The sequence below is a fragment of the Pogona vitticeps genome, chromosome 3 (assembly GCF_051106095.1).
Source record: "Pogona vitticeps strain Pit_001003342236 chromosome 3, PviZW2.1, whole genome shotgun sequence".
Classification (NCBI taxonomy): Eukaryota; Metazoa; Chordata; class Lepidosauria; order Squamata; family Agamidae; genus Pogona; species Pogona vitticeps.
Window position 1 is genome coordinate 236,191,533 of NC_135785.1, and position 9,380 is coordinate 236,200,912.

Genomic DNA, 9,380 nt, shown 5'->3' on the forward strand with positions numbered 1-9,380 from the left:
TTAGTCTGCTTTCCTTGGTGATTGATCTTCAGGACTTAAGCATGAGATTCCCTTGGAGTCTGATTCCACAAATGTGAAAGAATGTTTCAATTACCTCTCCATACCATAACATAACGAGGAACAGGCAACAATGAAGAAATTAGAAAAGATCATCAAGTGTAAGATCATCCACACTCTTCTATTTCTGATCACCATGTATGAGTGTAAAAACTGGATAGTAAAGACAGGGGGGGAAATTAATTCATTGGAAATGTGGTGCTGGAGGAGAGCTTTGCAAATACCCTGGACTGCCAGGAAGATGGACAAGAGGGTCCCAGATCAAATCAAGTCTGTACTGTCTTTGGAGGCAAAAATGTTGAAACAGGTTGTCCTACTTCGGGAACATTGTGAGAAAACAGGATTCTGTGGAAAAGACAATGCTGCTAGGAAAGGTGGACGGTTATCAGGAGTAGACTATTCATCTAGATGTGCGGGGTATAAATCTAATAAAATAAATAAATAAAAAGAGGGAGACCAAATACAAGATGGATTGGCTCATTGAGGATAGGACATTTTAGAGATTGCTCATTCATGGGGTTGCCGTGAGTCAGAGACGACTAGACGGTATAAAAACAACAACCAAAATATACTTTGGAGTCTAATTACATCCATCTTTAAGATCTGTTTCTGGCCTCAGATTTTTAGAGCTCTCTTCTTCTTTCTCTCCTACTGAAGACCGAGCATCATAATGACAATGTGAACTTTGGAAATAGCAACTTTAACAATGCCACGCATCTTTACCAATCTCCAAAGCTTTTCATCCAGGAGATTTTTCTCCCTCTCATTCATTCATTCATTCATTCATTCATTCATTCATTCATTCATTCATTTGAATTTTTACCCCGCCCCTCTAGACAATGTCTACTTGGGGCGGCTTACAATTAAAAGACATTAATATATACATATAAAATCATAACATTTTTCAGTATTTACAATTATAATTACATTTACAATTTAAGCAGTGGATTTCCGACCAAGACGTTGCCAAGATGGCATAGCATGAAGAAAAAGAAAAAAGAAGTTAGGAATAGAAATCACTTAATTGACTGGAGGGAAGGCCTGTTTAAATAGCCGAGTTTTTAGCTGGCTTTTGAAAACACCCAGCGAGGGTGCCAGCCGAATTTCGGTTGGAAGGGTGTTCCATAGCTGAGGGGCCACCACCGAGAAGGCCCAGTTCCTTGTTTTTTCCTTCCGGCCTCCCTCGGCGTCAGGCCCCTCACCCATCCCTGCTGGCTATGATGGGTGATTCGGGTAGATCTAGGTGGGAGAAGGCAATCTGCCAAATATTGAGGTCCCAAACCGTTTAGGGCTTTATAAGTAATCATAAGCACTTTAAAGTCAACGCGGAAACGAATGGGCAACCAGTGCAAGGCAGCCAGAGTGGGGGAGATATGCTGATATTTTCTCACCCCATTTAGAAGCCTGGCTGCCGCATTCTGGACCCCTTGGAGTTTCCGCGTCAACCTTAAAGGCAGCCCCACGTAGAGTGCATTACAATGGTCTAATCACGAGATTACGAGCACATGGACTAGAGTAGTGAGCCCCCCCCCATGAAGATATGGTCACAGCTGGACAATCCGCCATAGATGGAAGTAGGCGGAACAGACCACAGACGCCACCTGGGTTTCTATAGAAAGCGCTGGGTTCAGGTGTATCCCCAAGCTGCGGACCTCATTCTTTGCGGCAAGGATCGACCCCCCAAAAGACAGGGAGTCACCTATGCCGCTGATGGAAGGGGCACCCACCCTCAAGACCTGTCTTGTCCAGGTTCAGCCTCAACCCATTCGACTGCATCCATTCCAGTACAGTCTCCAAGCAGCGCTGGAGGGACAGGATGGCATCCACTGAGGTAGGTGAAAAGGAGATGTAGAGCTGTGTCCCATCAGCATACTGGTGACACGATGCCCCACACCCCCCCGATGACCCCCACCCAGGGGACTCATATAGATGTTAAACAGCATTGGAGAGATTATCGACCCCTGCGGGACTCCACAATTGAGGCTCCACGGGGCTGAAACCCTCTCCCCAAGCTGCACTCTCTGGGGATGGTCCTCCAAGAAGGAACGGAGCCAGGCAAGCGCAAGGCCACCAATTCCCAACTCGGAGAGCCGCTCCAGAAGGATACCGTGGTCGATGGTATCAAAGGCAGCTGAGATATTGAGGAGGAACAATAAGGACATATTGCCCCCATCGGCCTCCCTCAACAGATCGTCCAACAGTGCGACCAGTGCCGTCTCCATACCATAGCGCAGCCTGAAGCCCGACTGGAATGGCTCCAGGGCGTTGGTTTCAGCCAAAAGCGCCTGAAGCTGATCTGCCACCACCCTCTCAACCACTTTGCTGAGGAAAGAAATATTGGCGACGGGCCTATAATTTCCAATGTCATTCGCCGGCAAATTTAGTTTCTTCCTAATGGGCCTAATGAGTGTCTCCTTGAGGGCAATGGGAACCTTGCCCTCCTGAAGAGACCCATTAATTATTGCGGTGGCCCATTCAGTTGTTACAGGACTGGCTGCTTTGATTAGCCAGGCTGGGCAAGGGTCAAGAGAAGAGGTGGAGGCCCGACAGCGATCAAGTGCCTTGTCCACCAAATCTGGTGTCACAGGCTGAAAGGAGTCAAGAATTACCAGGCAGGACGGAGCGCTGGACATCTCTGCTCAATCCATTGTATTTAAAAGAAGAAGAAAGGTCATAGTGGATGGCCTCCACTTTAGATTTTAAAAATGCTGCAAATTGGTCAGGTGAGATGCTAGTGGGAGGCCCTTCACCCAGACCAATTCCGGATAGATTGCGAACTATACGGAAAAGTTCCGCCTGCTGGTTGGAAGCTTCGCTTATCCGGTCAGCAATGTAAGATCTTCTAGCAGCCTTTACCTTGGCTAGGTAATGGTTAGTTGTGATCCTGACAGCTATCTTATTATAATCCGTCGGTTTCTTTCTCCAAGCGCACTCTAGCCATCTCCTTATTCGCTTCATTGCTCGTAGATCCTAATTGTACCAGCTCTAGAAGCCTAATTGTACCAGCCAAGCTCTGCTTCTGAGAGGGCATTTGGGAGCGATCATGTCTTCGGCCCTAGTAGCGGCGGAGAACCAGCCATCAACCAGAGCTTCAACAGAAGCACCAAACAATACCGCTGGAATCTCTCTCATGGTATCCTGGAATCTCATTGGATCCAATAACCTTCGAGGGCGGACCATCAAAATAGGTCCATGCTCCCTGCAGGGAGGAAGCGCCATTGCAAGGTTACATTTTATTAGGTGGTGGTCTGACCATGACAAGGGGACTGACACAAGGTCAGTCACCATCAGACCACGCTCACTACACTCGGTGGAAAAAACCAGGTCAAGCATATGGCCGCCCATGTGTGGGGGACTGCTGACATGTTGGGATAAATTCAAGGAAGCCATGGTTTCCAGGAATTCAAGAGCTGGACTGGATACCTCCACCTCCACATGGATATTGAAGTCACCCAGGACCAAAAGTCTCGGGGACTCCAACAGTGCCACAGAGATGAAGTCCGCCAGCTCCAGTAGGGAGGTGACTGGGTCACGGGGAGCGCGGTAACCCAGCAAGATCCCAATACCATCTCTGGCCCCAATCCGCACATGAAGGGCCTCCAAACCTGGCTTCACAACCGAGGAGTGCCTGGTAACCTCTAGAGATTTTCTATAGACATTGGCAACTCCCCCCCCCGCCCCTCCAGTCTGGTGCTGGACTGCATAACCCGGGGGACAGGAAAGGGTCAGAGTAACCCCTCTTTCCCCACCCATCCAGGTCTCAGTTATGCATGCCAGGTCTGAATCCTCCTCCAGAATAAGGTCTTGTATAAGCTGGGAATTTATTGGATACAGAGCTTGAATGATCAGTTGTAAAACTTGTTTTTTTTTTTGTTTCACATTACAGTAGCACACACAATTAACAAAATATGTTAACCACTTCAGTCTCTCATTTTCATCAAATATATGTTATGTGTGTGCATGTGAAGAAGGCTGTGAGTGCCTGAACAGGGAATATATTCCAGGCAAAACAAAAAGAAAAATGGTTCCCTGTATGGTCTTTCACACATACCCATGTTACTTACATAGCCTCTTTTGCACAGACCAGTTCACTAGTTTAATGTTTACAGAAGTTGTACCTTCTTTGGAAAAATTCAAGTTGAAGATTGATTCACTGGATTCACTCATGGTCGTTAACATTTCTTTCTAAAATGTTTTGTCTTTACAACCTACCACATGGCCCCAGGGTGACTGCACCTAAAGAAGCGTAAAAACAAAATATGAGAATGATATAACAATAGATTCCCGGTGCTGCAAAATCAGAAACACAGTCAGAGCCTGGCTGAAAATGCTGAGATACAACATAAAGAAATGTAAAGAAAAATAAAAAGAAATAACTTCCATATTGCAAAATAGATGTGCAGTTGTCTTGTAAAGCAAAAAAAGCAATCCAATTCTGATCATGCACATATTCCTAGATGCAAAGTCTATTCATGTATAACCAATTCAATTCTTGCTCCATCTTATCCCTGAAACATGCAAACTGAAATAGGCAACGCTACGGTGACAATGGCTTTGTATACTCAGTGTTTGCAGATACCTCTGGAGCCAGAAATTTTTTTTCAGGAAACTCATTTCAGCAAACATTCTCACATAATCACAAAGATGAAAGATAGTTTAAGAAAACTATTTCAAAGTGTTCATGTGTTCATAGAGTCCTAGTTGCTACCAGTGAAGAGGGCACGGAGATGTGGAGGCATCTTTGATGTAAGTGGAAAATCCACCTGGATTCTGGATACCTTCTCTCAAAAGGACCATTCTCTTGGAAGGAAAGTCATCTACAGCTGAGGGTCCATGAATGCTTGATGATGAGAGAACTGCATATTTTAAAAAGAGAAACTCATTGGGGTCTTAGAACTGGAAACTTACTGGGGGAGGGGAACTTAAATATCCCACTTACCGTACCTTGAAAGCCCTATTGGGTTGCTATACAGTAAGGCGGTGATGGCACTTAACCACAATGAACAACAAAGATACCACTGCCCAACATATTTTACAAAGTCATCTTGGACATCATTGTAAGAACATGAAGGTTCAGTCTTCATGTTCTTAATAGGATTCCCTTTAGACACTAATTATTTCAACAGTGGTGTACACATTTCTCTTCCTTCTATCAGTACGTCTTTCCATGCTTTACTAACGCTGCTATGTTCCTGACATGTTGACAGCAAAGAAACAAAAAAGTCTGCTAATCCTGATCTAAAAAAATACTATTGATTATGTGCATTTCACACTTACAGTTAGTTCATATATAATATCATAATCAGGAAAAAGCTGTTCTGTTGAAGAAGCAATTATTTTCCATGGTTTTCGAAGTAAAAATAATAAAATGAGCATCTGTAACAGTGTACATGACCCATGCCCAATTACTATCTCTCTTTACTTGTATCAGAGCATTGGACAATTAAAATTATAGATGTGTATGAAAGAGGTGAAATTTAAAACGCATTAAAATGCTAAGATAATTCAACTATTTTTGAATAGAAGTAGGCTTCTGTTCAAAAGTGTTATCTCGACCATTTGACGCTAGATATTCTTTTGTATAGGTGGTACAGCATAAATTACTGTGACCCCCCCAAAAATGTCCTGGCATTAACAGCGCTGCTTAACTCTTGAAAACTCAAGGCTCTGCCTTCCTTGATGGAATCTGTCCACCTCATAATTAGGTTTTCTCTTTTCTTGTTGTCTTCAACTTTTACTAACATTATTGTTTTTCCCAGTAAATCTTCTCTTCTCACAATATGACCAAAGTGCAACAACCTTCATTTTGTCATTTTTGCTTCTAATAACTAAACTGTGTAAAATAGGCTTTATTTTATAACATAATTAACTTGTAAACCGTCCAGAGAGTGCTTGAAGCACTATGGGGCGGTGTATAAGCAGCACACTTTGCTTTGCTTTGCTTTACTATATATTTTGAGCCTGAAGGGGGATGGCCCACACTGCAAAGGTCCCACGGTTCTTTCATTCTCCCTTTTCCCCACCACCATCTGATCCTTGCAGAGTTTGTAAAGTTACTGGTTTAGACTACAATTCCAGGTGTCCTTGAGAATCTGACTATGTTGGCTGAGAGACAGTCATTTTTTTCCAATCATGATTGAGCTGTCACGTTAGGTCAATCATGCAAAGAGGTGGGTATGTAGGTAGCTGTGAATACTGCTTATACAGAACTCATTTTTACCCAAGCACTGTTTTCTATATGGAAGACAGAGGGCCTTTCCAGCTGTTTGTTTCACTGGGCACAGATGTTATTCAGCTATCAAGGCATTGTTCCTTGTGGAATTCATTCTACTGCGAAAATATTATGCCCCTAAGCTGAAACATTACATAAGGGCAGGATATTAGTTACATCACTGCGCTGATCAGCAACTAATGCTAATAAGTGCTAAAATAAGATCCTTTTTAAATCATTGTTCATACATCCTTTATTGGATTTGTTCCCCTCAAGATGTGGATTACATTGCTGATGGCCATAAGTATTTTCTTTCTGTTTGTTTTAAACATCTGCAATATATCCAAATAATTCACAATACTTCAACACCCTTATTTGCAAATTGTCAGGAAATGTTGAAGATGGAAAATCAGCTTGGTTCTTGCGTTACACGTTACAATCAGGGACATTATCACTGCTAACATTTATTATATATATTATGCCAGGATGAGTTGTCAAAGCTCCTCCTAGGCAGCAATGCTAGTTCCTATTCAAGTAGAAATTAAATCCTCCCGAGCATAGCGTCTCTTCGGTGCATTGCTCTTTGCTTAATGGAATATGTTTCCTATGTTTTGCTTGGTGGGACAGATTTCCCTGTGAATGTGTGTGTTTTGATGGCTGGAAATAGATCTTGATGAAAGAAGCAACCAGGATAGATTTATACAGGAGTTTTACATCATGAAATCTAGAAGCCAAATAAATAGAAATGATCTTTCTACATTACAGAGAATGTCACTGTGAGAACAGATTAGGGAAACATACTCTTAGCATCCTCAAGAGCAAATGTAGTGCTGTACAGTGGTTCCAGTGGTGGAGTGGGATTTTGGCGACCTGGTGCTACTCCTCAATGATTAAAGGAACACTGGGCTTCCTTGGTCCAATCACACCCTCTCAGCTTGACCTGCCTGAAAGGGTTATTGTGGGGAAATGTGGGGAGCTGGAGAGCAACATACTCCTTCTTGAGCCTGCTATAGAAAAGGCAGAATAGAAACGTTACAGCTTAGGTTTATCGCCCAACTCCACCCCTGCCTAAATGAGGACTCCCTTGGAACTTTGGTGCAGGCACTGGTCATCGCCTGGATTAACTACTGCGGTGCTCACCACATGGGGCCTCCCTTGAGACTGTCCCGGAGACTACAGCAGGTCCAGAACAGAGCAGCCAGACTGATTGGTTGGTGTGAGCAAATTTGATCACATCACCCCAGTGCTGGCCACCCTTCACTGGTTAATCGTTATGTCCCAGATCAGGTTCAAGGTTGTGACACTGACATTTAAAGCTCTCCATGATTTGGGACCACGTTTCCTGTCAGCGTGTCTTTCCCCAATGTCATCTGTTCGACCCACCACATCTTCTCAGGCCAGGCACCTCTGTGTAGCCACCCTGAGATAGGCCTAAAAGTCATCTATTAGAGGTAGGGCCTTCCTGACGGTGGCACAGAGGTTGTGGAATCAACTTCCAGAGGAGCTGGGCCAGGCCCATTCCCTGTACTAATTCATGAGGTAGTAGAAAGCACTACCTTGCAGGCAGGCTTTTCACATCAACCCCAGCTGAGTGTCTTTCCTCCAGCTTGGCCTCATTTCGAAGACTGGTTTAACAACATTGATTGCTAAGTTTTTAAAACTTTGATTTTGATATTTATGCTATATTTTATGTTTATTGCTCTGGCTGGTTTGTTTTAACAGCTCAGAATAGTGCTTCAGCACTAGTGGGGCAGTATGCAAACAAAGAAACAAACAAGCAAATACTCATCTTAGTGAAATCAGATGACTGACAAACATCAAAACTGAAACCACAAAAAAGAGCCATTGGAAAAAAAAAGTGCAAGTACTATTACGTGTGTAGTATGCAAAATACTAAACGTTTAAACCTTTTTTTTTCATAGAAAAGCTGGGAATAGCCTCACCCAAAACTAGAGTCAGGGAAGAGACCACTGAGGCCATCCAGTCTAACCCCCCGCCATGCGGGAACATCCATCAAAGTACTGTACTCCCAACAGATGGCCATCCAGCCTCTGCTTAAAAACCTCCAAAGGAGGAGACTCCACCACCCTTCAAGGCAGCCTATTCCACTGCCGGACAGCTCTGACCATCAGGAAGTTCTTCCTAATGATCAGATGGAATCTCTTTCCCTGTAGTTTGAAACCATTGCTCCTTCTCCTAGTCTCTGGAGCCCCGGAAAACAAACCCTCTTCAACATGACATCCTTTCAAATATTTAAACATGGCTATTATGTCCCTTTTCAACCTTCTTTTTTGTAAGGCTAAACATTCCCAACTCCCTAAGCTGCTCCTTGTAGGACATGGCTTCCAGAACTTTAACCATTTTTGTCACCCTCCTCTGGACACATTCCAGGTTGTCAACATCCTTTTTGAATTGAGGTGCCCAGAACTGGACACAATACTCCAAGTGAGGTCTGACCAAAGCAGAGCAACGTGGACTGAAGCTGCTTAGCCATGAAATGGTGATTGCCCGCTGAAATGGAAAACCAGGACAAAGAAGAATAAAAGGGGTTGCCAGAATTCCTTACAGCTGCCTTGCTGTCATCTTGCAAAGGAGCACTTTTAGAACAGAATGAGCATACTCCACAACATTCTATTGCAGTGGATGCCCCTTGTACTTACATTCATGAAGGAGCCGAGTCTGCCCTTGTTACCTGGCAGAGATGCCAGTGAATCTTTTAAAGCTTTTCATCTGCTCCCCCATGACACAGCCAACACCCCTGGGCAAAGCATTCCTAAATCGTGCTGAAAGAATCAAGAGTAGTGGATCTCTTGTCACCTGCCAGGCTTTGGGGCTGGCACAGCCAAGCAGCACACAGATCAGGTCTCATCTGGAGGAACGGGATCTATCTGGCGTGGAAGATTCAAAGCCACCTATTCTCCATCCCTAGAATAGCCCTTTTGGAGCCTTTCTCCTGGCTACTAGGGTGACTAAATGTCCTCTTTTACAATCTCCTTTGAAGGTATCATGTATTTGAAGGTTTGCCCAATCTGATTTTATACTAAAGGAGGAAGATCAATGACATTTCTGCCTTGAATTGCACAGGTCCAAGCAGCATCGTTTTTGATATTTT